This window comes from Asterias amurensis, chromosome 19, assembly GCF_032118995.1.
Source record: "Asterias amurensis chromosome 19, ASM3211899v1".
Classification (NCBI taxonomy): Eukaryota; Metazoa; Echinodermata; class Asteroidea; order Forcipulatida; family Asteriidae; genus Asterias; species Asterias amurensis.
This window is the reverse complement of record NC_092666.1, coordinates 13,445,342-13,461,480: the sequence shown is the minus strand read 5'-3', so window position 1 is coordinate 13,461,480 and position 16,139 is coordinate 13,445,342. Positions and strand designations below refer to the sequence as shown.

General features: G+C 38.7%; 1 protein-coding gene across 13 annotated transcripts in view; it reads right to left on the bottom strand.

Annotated features, from left to right (window-relative positions):
- LOC139951321 (rho guanine nucleotide exchange factor 11-like) overlaps positions 1-16,139 on the bottom strand; it is a 120,116-nt gene that overhangs the window by 66,951 nt on the left and 37,026 nt on the right. Inside the window, exon 1 of one of the 13 annotated variants that reach the window (XM_071950163.1) lies at positions 5,542-5,654. The exons of the other annotated variants lie outside the window; for them this stretch is intronic. The gene's annotated coding sequence lies outside the window, so the exon portion shown is untranslated. Of the gene's footprint in view, positions 1-5,541; positions 5,655-16,139 lie in introns of those variants that run through there. 13 annotated transcript variants of the gene reach the window in all.

Sequence of the window (16,139 nt, the reverse complement as noted above, 5' to 3'; positions counted from 1 at the left end):
GACTCAAATCCAATACAAAATGTTCCCTTTTTATGCAGTACAGTTGATTGCCTCCCGGTTGTTGCCTATAACTATAGTGTTTCCTTTTTATACAGCTCTATATTGGTTGCCTCCCAGTTCCCTTTACAAAACAAATGCCTCTTGTGTCAAGGACCCTATCATTTCTTATCTACATGTAGGGTTGTAAATCACATGTAGTTAACAAGTGTACATTACTACAGGACTCATACTAATAATAGTAATACAAAACTGATAACAGATTGGGCACACCTGCCCTGATTCCCTGCGACTTTGAATGTTTTTACAAAAAAAAGTGTGCCTTACAATTCAAGCCTTGAATTACACAGTGGCCTCTAGACCATAAAGATGCCATGGACTCCATTGCCCTGATCTTGGCCTTGGTGCCCCTTCAAAAATATTCCATAAACATTTAAAGCCATTGGACACTTTCGGTAAACAATATCGCCAAGGCCCACACTTCGTGTATCACAACTTAATATATAAATAACAAACCTGTGAAAATTTAGGCTCAATCAGTCATCGGAGTCGGGAGATAAATAACGGGAAAACCCACCCTTGTTTCCGCACGTTTCGTCGTGTCATGATATGTGTTTAAAATAAATCCGTAAATCTTGATATCGAGAATTGATATTGTTTTAATGTTTTCTCAAAAAGTACAGCATTTCATGGAATAATATTTCAAGAGAAGTCTTTCACCATTACCTTCTGTAAACCCTGTAAGTTATTTGTAAATCTGTGAACTTTTTTTTCTGTTCCGAAAGGGTCCAATGGCTTTAAAAATGGCCTTGACCTCTCAATGTTGAAATTCCAGGCTTACAAATGCTGTTTTATTAAACAGTTTCAACGGAAAGAACATCCAAACTCTCTGCATGGATATCATTATGTTCATTGATGCAAAAGCAATACCCAGTGCAAGTTTCCCGAATTAACCCCAACAATAATGTTAAATCTGTCCATAAATTTGACAAGACTTCACTAGGGACCTTGGATAGTCCAAACATTACTGTCTTTTCACAGAGAAAAACTCACTTGTTAAAATTTCACAACCATGCCAAAAGCAATACCCAGTGCAAGTTTCCCGAATTAACCCCAACAATAATGTTAAATCTGTCCATAAATTTGACAAGACTTCACTAGGGACCTTGCATAGTCCAAACATTACTGTCTTTTCAGAGAAAAACTCACTTGTTAAAATTTCACAAGCATGCTAAAAATTAGGCAAGGGACCCATGCTAAACTGCCATCATGCGAACAGGGCTAGAACATTCCAGCAAACCTCAGAACCCGTGCCACCTCAACCATGGTAGGAATGCAGCCTGCTGCTAAGGTTGGAATCTCACACTAATGGTAACGGTGATGAGCGAACGTGACTCCTGGATCCAGAGACCCAATGATAAACAAAAATACACATCGTACCACCCATGGTATGTATGCATGCGCTCAACTGAAAATGACAGCCAGACCCGATACAGTACTTCACGGAGGCATCCAAGGCGATTGCCTCTATGCCCCCAGTAATTGCCTGTGCTCTTGAAATGCTCCAGTAGAAATTTACAATTTCCTCATAGGGTAACCTTTACTAAAGAGAAAATGCATTTGTGTCCTTGTCCTTAGATTTTTTTTTAAGCATAAGCCTGGACGGGGGATCGAGTCGAACTCTTGAAGAATCGGTGAGATAAATTCATATTGATAAGAAGATTAGAGTTATCGTGACATCAATTTTCTTCAACATCAAATTATCTGGAATGAGGGACAGTATTGATTATTCAACTGGAATACATGTACGTACATGTATGTACAGATGCATGCAGGAGTAAGTATGGATGCATGCAAGAGTTGTTCAGTTTAGTTGATGCAATAAAAGAAGTCATTGCTAAGAAAAAAAAGGTTTTTCAGTTTTTATGACCCCACAAAGTAAAGATTAAAAAAAGGGAAATCAGTGACACGCCTATTTTAATTTTGTTTTAAATTTTTATTGCTGTATGCAACCTACGTAGACGAATGTCTTTACCAAGAAGTACAACAGCTCTTTTACCACTTAAAACCTACATGTATAGGACCAACATTCAAATCAAAAGCAAAAATAGCTGCAAGAAATGTTGATGCAACATTCTTAAGACTTATCAAGCCCAAGAAAAGAAGAAACTATGAGACAGCCGCCCAAAATAATGAGTTGAATTATGGAGAAACCAGCTGGTCAACCAAACAATCGTTTCAGTCACTCCACTTGAAAGGTTAGAGCCCCAATGTGTGTTGTGTCAAGTACTTCGCTTAGGCAGCGTAATGAGCCCCCAAAAATAGAGTAGGTAGGTAGGGATTTTATTTTCATTTTTTTCCCATCCCAGCAACGAATATGACATGTTTTCTAATTGTTTAAGCCGGTAGTATACACAAAAACAATTACGATGACAATTACCAAATGTGTCCAGGCCTTTAAAGGCACTGGACACCTTTGATAATTGTCAAAGACCAGACTTCTCACTTGGTGTATCTCAACAAATGCATCGTATAACAAATCTGTGTAAATTTGAGCTCAATCGGTTGTCTAAGTTGCGAGATAATAATGAAAGAAAAAATACCCTTGTCACACGAAGTTGTGTGCTTTTAGATGCTTGATTTCGAGACCTCAAATTCTAAATCTGGGGTCTCGAAATCAAATTCGTGGGAAATTACTTCTTTCTCGAAAATTACGTCACTTCAGAGGGAGCCGGTTCTCACAATGTTTTATACCATCAACCTCTCCCCATTACTGGTTACCAAGTAAGGTTTTATACTAATAATTTTTTTGAGTAGTTACCAATAGTGTCCACTGTCAGTTTCAATAGAACTAAATTCCAGGTACAACATACAGATGGAATATTTACATACATGGTGCTTATTTTGATTGCAGCAGGCTGCAAAAACAACTTCTTTTTATTATGAAAGTTATAATCAATAAGTTTTCATATTGCAAGTGACCAACTGTGTATTCAGGTAACGATTCCCCCTGTACAGCAGAGCAAAATGCTACAAAAAATGTTCAAATTGCAACTAAAAAAACATGATTTGCTACTCAATTTCAGCATTCAGTGTGCATAAGTTCAGTCTAATTTTCTTGCTATGCAAACTTGTCGGACAAAATCAGTCCATGGTAATTTTCATTTTGTTGATTATCACCAACCTTATCTTTCATGTCTTTAAATAAAAGTTCCCAATTTGAAACGTTATTAATTCCATCCATCTCTGAAAACAAACCACAGATGAGTCTCAGGTAGCATTGAATCTTTAGAGTGGAAAGAAAATCCTCCATCATCTGACAACTTCGGACAAGAGCACGTACGAGAGAATCGTCGGCCAATCCGTGCCGCTGGAGGCAAGCATCGAGCCGTGCATCTGAATGCGATGAGGCTTGTTTGTCGGGTAAATAATCCTAACTTCCCTTCAAACAGACATTCACTCAAACACCTTTAATAGAGCAATGTGCCGACATTCAATTCCACTAAAGAAGGAAGATTTATATATGAAGATAAGTTCGGCCCTAACAGAGTAAATGCGTCTAAATAATGTAAAGCAAAAAAACTGCGATGTCATCATAAAAAAATCATTAACCAATAACAAATCAACTTAAATTTTTATACAAAGATGAGTTCAGCTCTAACCAGTAAACTGAGTAAATTGAGCCGTGCATCCGAACACGCTTATTTGCCGGAATAAATACTCCTAACTTCACCTAAAACATTACTCTTACATCTTTAAAAGAGAATTGTGCTGAAACTCAACTCCACAAAGGAAGATTTATACAAAGATGAGCTCGTCCCTAACAACTACATTTTTATATGTAAATGGATCTAAAAATGTCAAGCATAACTGTAATGAAAATCGGGTAACTTTTATTTGAAAAACTGTGAAAATGTAATGCCTGCCTGGAATTTCACATATATGTAGGCCACGGAGGCCATCGTCTCTGTTGCCCTGGTCTTGGCCATGGTGCCCCTTCAAAAGTTTCCCATCGACTTTTAAGATTTTCTAATGAAGTGTCCTTTCAAAATGAAAATGGCTTTGCCCTCTCAAAGATGATGTCATCAAGAAACAACCATTAACAAATCAACTCAAATTTTTACGAAATCTTGCTAAGATGCCCAACTTTGACTCAGACACTAGACTCTTTCTCTAATACACTGTGTACAAAGTATCTGAGGAACAGTTTGTAAATCTTTCAATGGTGTACGATAGCGCCTTTACACTTTGACATTTCCCTACCCCCTAATTGTGTAGCATTACATTACAGATCTTTGGTTAGCAAAATCTTGACAAAGAGACTCCGTCATCGAAGGAGAATCGTGTAATTGGGCGACAGCGAGGGCAGGCACACTTTTTAAAGAAGCGCAGTCTGAATTTATGTGATCTACGGCAGGCCTCAAATTAAGCCAAAGAAGGCCCACCATTAAATTTGTCCGCTTGCCCCTCATTGCGAGAGATTGATGCAGTATTTGACATATACAGATGGTGCATTGTGCTTTTACTGTGGTGCTCTTCGCTAAGTTCCAACACAAATTGACATTTTCCTCATAGAATGTGACCCTAACCAAAACAATGTTGCTGTGCCCCTTCAAAAAGAACGAAATTCAAGGCGTGCTATAGTGCACCATAATCAGACATGCAACTACACATTTTCAGAAAAACAGAGGACATTTCCATTCATTTTTTAAACAGTGTTTTTCTGGGTATTTTTTATGCCACTCGTAGATAAGAAAAACGAGGACCCATTCGATCAACTGCAAGCCTGCATATAAAGCAGAATTTTCTCTTAACATTTTTCTCCATCTCCCAAGCCAGGCTTTTCAGGAGTTCATCAGAATTTTCACGCCAGATCAACTATTTTTTGGGTCACGTCGATAACTCAGTCCAGATACAGGTATTCCCATGGCACAGACAGTGGATAACATTTTCAGAGTATTTTGTAACCATCCTGTGCACTTCAAGAAAATGTGACGAAATTTATCCGAACATTTATGTACATACGCAGAAGTTAACCCACGGAAAATGTTGTGATGCCCTGTGCTTTTGCTGTCGCGCCCTTTGCAAGGTTTGAATACCAATTGACATTTACCTCAAAGAAAATTATTGTGCCCCTCTTCAAGAGTGAAATTCTAGGCCTGCATACATATGTGATTCATGAAGTAATTTTCGAGTCAAATTGACAATTTGGTTTTCTACAGACAAATCTGACTAGTTGTCTTGTAAAAATTGTCAGTACAGGAAAAACACTAATGAAGAAAACACAACTTCACACAAACCTAATGACTTAATACAGTCGTTTCGCAGATTATTAACCTGCCTAACACTTGGAATAACAAGCAGTGAACCAGGCGCAAACAATTACCATCTTTATGGCTTTTTGGTTGGTAACATAATACTGCCTTTCAACACGTAAGAAAAACAGCTTTGTAAAAGAGGTCCCTAAATTAAAAAACTCACATAACCCAATGTATTAACACAGTGCTTCTTTGAAGAAACAGAACAAAAAGAATTGTGACTTACGGGAAGGGTGACAGCGCAAACCAGCGGGTGTCGGGTACTGGGAACTGGTGGATGTCCTTCCCTAACGCCAGTAAATCAACCCCGGCACTCCTAAGTCAACAAAGAACGCTTGGAAACCAGCACGACAGTTCACCATCAAAAGCACAAAAACATCTTGATAAGTCAACAACGAACACCAAAAAACAAGCACGTCGATCCAACATCAAAAGTCGCAAAACATCTCGGTTACTGTTTCATAATCCAAAAGCGTCCATAAGAGTAAAGCCACGTACACCTCTTCATCGACACCAAGACATTACATTACTAAGACGAGGCCCAAAGGAGGAAGACTTGCAGCAGCCTCCGACTGGGTACGGCAAAGCGGAGAATGGTTGGAAACTATTCTCGGAACAGGAGCTGAGTGACAGACGAGATGGAGTTATGACCACATAGAGAGACTCCGAATCACAGACGTCACTCCAGACAAGTGCAACACTGTCAGACTTTTTTTATTTTTCTTAAAGGGGTTGTAGGAATTCAGCGATGTTGGAGTTCAGTTGTAGCAGTGGTACTTGGGCTTCTAAGAGGGCATGGTAATGAGATTGTGTTGAAGGGGGTTGGGGCAGGTTTGAAATGGGATGCAATTTGGTGCAGTGATGATGTAGAGTGTATTAAAGCGCCTTGAGTACCTTATTGGTAGATATTTGCGTTATATTAGACAATAATATTATTTAGTAATATTATTCAAAAAAAGCTATCACCTACATTTTTTCCCATAAAGGGTTATAAATGGAGGAATTAGAGGTACTTCTTACTTTTCACCCCTATTTTTATGTTTTGCTTGTTCGGGGGGGAGGGGGGGGGGTGTCAACAACGGCCATGGGATAAAGAGGTGTTATAAAGCGCAAGTGTCAGGTGGCTTAGCCTTTTATCACAAGTCAAATAATTTGTCGATTTTTTACAAGCTAGCTTATCCTCAGTTACACAAACACCCATCTGTTGCCCTACAGCACATGTGCATCACTTAATGCTTGCATTCAGGATCAGTTCAATGCAAGGGTTGAACTGGGGGGAACAATCCACAAGACCGGAGGGAGTGTTACTCAAAATGCGTTTGAGAACTGGAATTGTTTTTCGATGAGAAAAGAAAAGAACTTTGCAACAGCTTTTGTTTAAAATTACAACAGAGCAGAAAAGAGAAATGGGTTTTAAAGCCATCGGACACTTTAGGTAAACAGTGTTGTCCAAGGCCCACACTTCATGTATCACGACTTATATATATAAAATAACAAACCTGTGAAAATTTAGGCTCAATCGGTCATCGAAGTCGGGCGAAAATAACGGGAAAACCCATGTTTCGCCGTGTCATGACATGAGTTTACTATAAATCCGTAATTCTCGATGTCTGGAATTGATAATTGTTTTAATGTTTTCTCAAAAAGTAAAGCATTTCAAGGAATAATATTTCAAGAGAAGTCTTTTACCATTACCTTCTGTAAACCCTGTAAGTTATTTGTGAATCTGTGAACGTTTATTTTTTTTTTCTGTTCCGAAAGTGTATAATGGCTTTAAAAAGAGTAACAGTTTGGAAGGATACAAGAGGAGAAAATCTTTTTCTAGCAACTGCACTCTAAAGTAGCATTTAATATACATATTTTTTAATTGTCATTCTCCTGATAACGATCAGAGTATACTTATCAAAACAATGAGTTTCCAACTATCGGTTCATTTCAGAACCAACACTACTCAAAAAGAGACTTTCACCAGGTGTTACTGCAAACCTCTCTTAGTAAACAATGTTCACTTATTATCACTGTTAGTGAAACAGCAAGCTGGCTAGTGACTGGAAGAGTTTTAACATAGAGACTTGCCCTATATAACCTACATTGCACACCCCCCCCCCCCCTCTCAAATCACTTCTAGAAAGGTTAGCACAGCCGTGAGAGACTCTTAACGAGGGACATGTAGAGCTAGGTATGGACATCACGGTCACTGACATTTAAACATCACAGGTCGTACACTAAAGCGTTTATTCAAATATATTCTGCTTTCTTGACAAATCCCCCCATCACACCCCTCCACTCCCCCCAATAAATACACATCCTAGACTGACCAAACATCGTGTCACATTCCCCAACACTACGGGCTGTTCATCACAGGCAAAAGTACCCCAGAACTTTTACTAATATTTGCCAGCATGACATTGCGCCGCACTCTTAATATTCACGAGACCATTAGAGATCAGGAATAGGAAACCAGAAATAAGCCCACACAGATAAAAATTTACAAGGGTAAATAAATAACAAACGGTTTCGAAGACCAAAACGACCGATCCAAGGCAACGTGTTCCTTTAATTCTCATTCCCAACCATCCACCTTTAAATGTCAGCAAATATTCACACCAAAATGTACATGTTCCATCCCATATAAAAACTGCATCTGAATGGAACTTTAAAACAGGACACGCCGCAGTCCACTGCAGTGAACAGAGCTTCTCCGAGAAGAGGAATGCCACTTCTTCAAAATACAAATAAACATTTACAATGTTCGTTTTGTAAAAATCCCCCAACCTGACATGCAGAGGCGTTTACAGCGTTTTAATTTGTTGAAATTTTATTTATTTGTTCATTTCACGAAGATCACCGTAACTTGTTTATTCAAGGGGGGGAACTAGGGGAGGGAAGTGCATTATGATGACATATCAGAGTGGGAAAGAACAACTCGGGATGGGGGGGGGTCAAGTGAAGGTCAAGTTTACACGTGGAATAACTAAGAATGCGTGGATGATGACAACTAAACCATCGGGACCTCACAAGTTTGTGAAAGGGTACACATGAGATTTCTTCTGAAGCGTGTTTACAGTTATGTCTTATGTAACCCATGTTCGAGGGGGGAGGGCAGCTATTGTGTTTAACACACTCTATGAATCAAGATAAGGTACAACTTCAGTCAATTGGTCATGCGTGAGAGACATTTTTGTTGTGGCAGGAGATTCTGCAGCCCCCCCCCCTCAGTAATCAATAAATTCTGACCCCCATTCTGTGCACAATTTTCTTCTGATAGCGCCCTCCTTTTAATAATTTTTCTTCAGCCCAATGGTGTTGGATTTTAGTTAAGCGTGAGAAAGGATCCTAGGAAATAACTGAGAGTTTTATTTTTTCATTATGAGGAGATTGGAGGGCTGTCTGTCAAATACCAAATCCATCAAATGCAAGCATAGTCCAGGAATATGAAGGTATTCAGGAGTGGATAAGCGGAGTGGATAAGCGGAGTGGATAAGCAGTGTTAAAGCCACTGTGGACGGTGCTGGGCAAGCCTCGCCAGAACCAACAAATTTTGCCCAGCACTTTGAGCAAAATACACTGGGCTTCCCAGCACAGATTTCCCCCAGATTGCACTCCAGCAACGAAAGCCCCATATCTAAACATGAATAGTTTTGTTGAAACGCTCGCTCTTGGTGGATTTATAATAGCCCACCACTAAAATTGGTCAGCTACAACACTGTTGATAAGCAAAGTAGAGCTACACAAGTTCAACAACCAGTCTGGGGTATTTAACGTGATAAATATCCAGAGAATTTGCCCAACCTGAGCCAACGTCTCAACACCAACCATCAGTAATCTCCTTAATAACCTGAAGACGTCTGGATCCATCCCGACCCCCCCCCCTCTTCACCCACTGCGTTTCCTTGATAGCCCTCCATCGCCACGGAAACAGCATCTTGTCTGCTCAGTTTTAAGTTGAGTCAGTTGCTGTGGCAACTGTAAGACATTGATTCCATATCGAGAGGTGCTTCTTGACATTCTAGTTGAATATTTCAGGGGCTGCTCTCGAAATCCTCAATCAATCTCCAGAAATCTGTCCAGCTTTCTCGTTTAAAGGTATAGGACAAGGCTTAAGATATCCGCACAACTTACATGTTAAAAATGGGATTTGAGGCATTGCATGGTGAGGTCCCCTCAATCCACTAAGCACAAGTAGTAGCCCCAGCCGATTTTGTTCCTTCCGCCGAGGTAGTGATTAATATGCAAGTCAGTTTTTTCAGAACTATAGGCATTATCCATTATTGCTCTTGTGATGTTTATTTAGAATGTCTTTTAAAAAATTGTATTTAATATTATATTTATTTTTACAATTTTAATAAGGTATGTCATATTTTTGTTTTATTAACATGTATTTAAATTTCAACTTACTTATTGTATTAAATTCCATATATCTATTTGATTCATTTTTTTATTCATTTGAATTTTATGTTTAGTGTTTGTTTTCTTCCTTTTTTTCTTTATTGCTTTTTTAATAGTTTTTTTTGAGGGGTTGTGGTTGTTAGCTGCCATAAATACACTGCTCATGTACTTGCAACCAACACCATAAATACAGCATACATAATCTCCACAGATGCCTTACGTTACCACACACACAAATCTTAACACCCAGACGTAATTTGTATCCAACCAGGGCCCAATTTCATAGAGCTGCTTAAGCACAAAACTTTGCTTAAGCAAAAACATCCTTGCTAAGTAAAATCAGATTATCGGCCAAGACTCTACTCAATTGTAATGCTAAGTTAACAACAGCTAAATACCAGTCACAAGCAATGTATATGGCATGACGTATTTGCCAGTAACATGTGAAAAATAAGCGAGCTATTTTCGTGCTATAAGCATTTTTTTGCTTAAGCAGCTCTATGAAATTGGGCCCAGGTGACAAAAAACTTTGACAGTTATAAAAAGCAAACACAACCAACCCATAATCCCACGAATCCATCACACCATCATCTGACCTTTCTCCTTCACAACAACCCATTAATAGATCTTTAAAGAGCTCTTAATTACCCCTAGAACATAAGACTCGGGAGACGAGAAACAGAACTACAATCCGAGGTGGCCGGTCCCTGAGTGCTACAGCCTTTTCGATGCTCACAGCCCATCCTCCGGCCTGTCCACTAATAGTCTAATAGCCACCGTGGGGTAGTCGAGTCGTCTTCAAGTACGATGGTGACGACACCCGCTGGGAACCACAAGCTTCTTCAGTCAAACCTCTTGGCTAAATTATATTGCATCTTAAATTCACCAGCGCCCAAACTGTTTTGTTTTACACAGTACACTTCTTCGTATCGGCGTAGTCTCATAAGTGTTTTTTTGTTTTTCATTTCGTTTCAAATGCTGACGAGTTGACATTTTGCTTTCTTCTAAAGGACAGTGTTAAAATAGCACTTGGCTTGCTAGCTGCTCCGGATGAACTTAGGATGGACCTGGCATTCACTTTTGTAAAGGTACAGATGATTACACAACGCAAAAAAAGGCATTGCTGCAACCCAGGATGTGTACAATCAGACAAAAATAAAGCCCTGAAAATGAACAGCAAGCACCTCTCATAATAGCATTTCCACACTATTGTGCCAACAAAGACAAAAACTCCATGATTTATTTCAATCATTTCAAGAAAGTTTAAACCAGAAAGGAGATCAAAACAAATTTACAAATTGCAAATTATCTCCAAATTATTAAAACAAAACTTGTTAACGCAATTCTTGTCACATTCCATGCTACAGTCTCTGCATTCAAAAAACCTGTTTTAAGCCGTTGGACCCTTTCGGTACAGAAAAAAAAAAAAAAGTTCACAGATTTACAAATAATTTACAGGGTTTACAGAAGGTAATGGTGAAAGACTTCTCTTGAAATATTAGTCCATGAAATGCTTTACTTTTTGAGAAAACCGTAAAACAATATAAATTCTCGTTAACGAGAATTACGGATTTTTTATAAACACATGTCATGACACGGCGAAACGCGCGAAAACAGGAGTGGGTTTTCCCGTTATTTTCTCCCGACTCCGATGTCCGATTGAGCCTAAATTTTCACAGGTTTGTTATTTGATATAGAAGTTGTGATACACGAAGTGTGGGACTTGGACAATACTGTTTACTGAAAGTGTATAATGGCTTTAAAGGGGGTGTTTACCTTTGGTATTGAAGGAACACGTTGTCTTGGATCAGTCGAGTTGGTCTATAAAAAGCGTTAGTAACCGTTTTTTTAATAAAATGCATATATGATTGGAAAGATGTTTTAAAAGCAGAATACAATGATCCACACAAATTTGCATCAAAATTGCATGGTTTTCCTTTTACTTTGTGAAAATTTTACTCCCATAAATGGCCGACCGTGTGAGTCGACTAGGTAAAACGAAACAGTGCAATTTTCAGGCACATTTGTGTGGATCATTGTATTCTACTTTTACAACATCTTTATACCCATATATGAATTTCATAACAAACGGTTTCAAACGCTTTTCAAAGACCAACTCGACCGATCCAGGGCAACGAGTTCCTTAACTCCAATATTGACTGACCATAACATTTACTCGGTAAGAAGCACTGCAGATGTTGATAGCGTAAAACATTCTATGAAACGATTCCCTTCAAAGGAATGTAGTTTGACAGAAATAGATTACAAAAAATATCAATCTGACCACAATTCATGCATGAAACGTTTTTTTCAGATTACGTTTTCCAATTATGGATTATTCTCGCTGCGTGGACATAACCGCTCCATTTTTGTGGCCGATGTATCTCAGAAACGCTACATGTACTACCTTGTGAAATGAATTTTATACATGTATACAGGTTAGTTTTATTGTAGATCTACATTTATGTGGAATTGAAACAAGTGTGCAGAATCAAAAAACTAACTAATTCTTTGCCTTTAAAGGATCGTTACATGGTCTAAGGAGTATGATAGTTAAAAACATCCCTTGAAATATTTCTGTCTGAAATGTCATATTTGATGATAAATAAATAAATAACCTAGCTTTGCGTTTGGAGTTTATCGCTCAGTGAGCCTTTTATTAATTTTTATTTTTGCATCAATGCAATGCAAAATTTGTAAGCGTTTTTTCACTATTCTCTTGTGACCCAGATGGCCGATCGATCTCAAACTTCTACAGGTTTGTCAGTTTATGTGTATGGTGGATTACATAAAGTGCTTACACTGCCAGCAGCTGTTGTGTCAGCAAAACCCAATTCTGTAATGTTCCTTTAAAGGAAGAAGAAAACACATGACGAAAAAATTCTGATTCCACAAAATATTACAACAGATCACAGTCCACATTTTATAAGAACATCTTAAACAAGCCAAATCCACGCTGGAAGCAAACACAACACGACACAACACCGATCGTATCTGTATCTCCTAAGCCAATAATAAACCCAATGTACTCAAGACAATTTGCGCCTGTCGGTTATTCTTGATCAAATGTCATAATATATGGATTGATAGCCAGGGGGAAAAATTGCACAAATGAACAAGTCGTAGGCTAAAGGAAAGCTCTGTGCCAACTCCGCCACTGAGCGTGTTAGAGAGAAGTTGCTCGTTAGACAAATCTGAGATGTTCACAAACAGGTGAATATAGAGGGTCAAGAGCCCCCCCCCCCCCCCCCCCCCGCATTTTTTTCTTAGTGTCCAAACCTCCCTCAGGGTGAGAGAGCCGAGACTGAAGTGGTTATAATCCGGTTATAGGTTTAGCTTCACGCCGGGTAAAGCGATTCCCTGGGTTTTGCCTGCCGGAGATTGGTTACCATGGTAATCAAGCGATGGAATGCAGGTTATGATCGGATGAATTGGTGCGGGCTTTTCATGAATATAACAACCGTTGGAATGCAGGTTACGTGTGTCCGCAGTCTTGATTATAGTCGGGGTGAATTAGGGCGGGCTTTACATTGATATAACAACAGTGAAGTGTTGAAACTGTGTCAATGTGAAGATGATGCCGGGTGCTTTGGGGGCAGTCGAGTGCCTACAATTACACAAAGACCTCACGGGCCACGACCTTGTGTGTATAACGCCCAGATCTTGGGCTTGGTTGCACAGATCTTGGCCTTTGTTCCCCTTTTAAAATAGTCCAATAAAAATACTGAATTTTTGGACAAAAAGGGCATTTTCTCTTCAAGAATTAAATATTCATACTGTAATAATATGAAGACAACAGCCAAAGCAAAAAACAAAACAAGGCACCCCTCAAACAAAGTTCAAATGAATTTAAAGACACTGAACACTATCGGTAGTTGTCGAAGACCAGTCTTCTTACTTGGTGTATCTCAACATAATGCATAAAATAACAAACCTGTGAAAATTTGAGCTCAATCGATCGTCGAAGTTGCGAGATAATAATGAAAGAAAAAAACACTCTTGTCACACGAAGTTGTGTGCTTTCTGATGCTTGATTTCGTGACCTCAAGTTCGAAATCAAATTCGTGGAAAATTACTTCTTTCTCAAAAACTACGTCACTTCGGAGGGAGCTGTTTCTCACAATGTTTTATACCATCAACCTCTCCCCATTACTCGTAATCAAGAAAGGTTTTATGACGATAATTATTTTGAGTAATTACCAATAGTGTCCACTGCCTTTAAATGATTATTTCTTGAATACTAAAATACACAAACATACATCAGAGAACGAATCTGTCCAGCAAGTTTGCATTTAGCAGCATATTTTATATACTGAACTTGTTTCGTACATTCTAAATGCTAATAGCGAGTGTTTAAATACTGCAAACAAGTTATTACATGCGCCTTGGCCACGCATAGTCCTACTCGTACTAACAGTCAATCAAACTGATAATTAGGCCAGTTTAATTACAATCAATAATTAAATGTTAGGTTTTCAATTATCACTTGAGTTGTATTTTTTTTTTCCAACACATTGTTAAAAATGATGCACAACCATATGGTGCAAACCCAGCCATTTAAACGACATTACATAAATGGTTAAAAAATTATCCCTCATTACAATACAAATAATACGTGTGTTGGAATTCTGAGCAATTACTCGAGACATTCCTGAGCATGACTGATACTCACACAGCGATCAGGATGATGAGCCTGCTAAAAGGTCACAAAAGGTCACCTCTCAGGCTGCCGCGGCAACATTGATGGGCACCAGTGGGAGAAGCACTGGTTCCCTGTCTCTTTGGCCGGGGCCAATTGAAAAAAGCTGTTTACTGGTGAGTGAATAGACCATTGCATTGACGTCATCCAGCCATCATCTTTGGGGGGAAACGGTGACGAAACAATCGAAACGCACAGATTTGTACACGCAGCGCACAGGATTGGCCAATGAACAACCGCCTTTTGCCCTCCAGGTGAGGCGCCCTACTGAAATGACGTCATATGCATCAAGGTCTATTGTTCTGCTTACTATAGCTGAAAAACATGTCTATGAGCAAAAGCATATTTCATAAATGCATGCATGATATTTGGTCCCTGGAAAGCAGTAGGAACATTTTATTTAGTCAAGGGCTGACCTTTGTATGTGGTATAGGATTTAATTTTGACTCTTGAGGCTATTTTTATCACATTGTCAGTGAAACGACTAGCAAGCTAAATGAAAAAGTTAATAGGGCAACGATGTTAGTATAGCTTGATAGTACATGTATACATAAGGCCTTGAACACAGCAGGCAAAGTAATATAATTCACAATGTTGAATATATAATACACCAATCAATCAAGCTCTATACACTGCAAAATTGCATTTAATAAACTTGCATGTGTGGGGAGACAGTTGTATTTATTTTTGACTTGTCAATGGTTGATAAATCACGTAATACCGAACGAACGATTTCAGGAATTCCTTAGCTTCTGTATTACCTACAAATACGCATGAGCGAAAGTACATCATGTAACTTATATAACATTGCTCCTACATCTGCCAATGTAGGAGGCCGGGCTCATTGTAAGGTCAGGAATTTTATCTTTTTTTTTTTTTTTTTTTTTTGCCAATACACCCACTTACCCCTATTAAAAAACCTTTTGACTGAAATTTCCACAGCAAAATTTTGAGCGGTTTTGCCATAAAATTTGTGTTTTTCACCCTACATGTATACACAGGTTTATTAAGCATTGTATACTCTGTACATTCCCGAAGTCAGTAAAAAAAAAAAGCAAAAGGCAAGTCCCTCCTTTTTCCCATTTCAAGTTGAAAACACTAATTTATTTCCTGAGACAAGGACTGTTTCGGGTGCTACAGCACAGTCTTAATAACTCCTCTCGATAAAGTCGGTGTGATGCAAACAACATACAAAATTAGTCCCAAGCTCGTTTTGAAAACACAAGATGAAAAAGGATTGAGTTACAGAAAGTAAACACTCCTGGCACCCGACTCGAAGACAAATCACGAACGCCACTTTCCAAGAAGAGTTGCAATTAAACACTTTAAAAGGAACCGATTTTTTCGTCACCTTACACCAAAATAAAGGTACAATTTACTGAGATGTACTTAGCTACAATTGCTGAAATTGATCGAGTACCAACTTGAATTGGCGACACCCCTCCTGCCTGCCATGACTATACACAGATATCCTGTAGGGTTATTAGCCCACTGGTCTCATTGAAGTATCGCATGGTTATTTTTCTCCCCCAAGACAAGTGTACTTCAGGCGTATAAATTCTCCTAAACTTTACAACAACAACTGTACTCTAGATTACCTGATAGTTATTTTCGGTGCGAATTAGGGTTAGATTTGCTGTAAACTGAAAAACAGAGCATCCAACACTTAACCATGTTAACAGAGCATCCATCTTCACTAATCTTATCTTTATAAAAACTTTAGAAGATGTAAGATG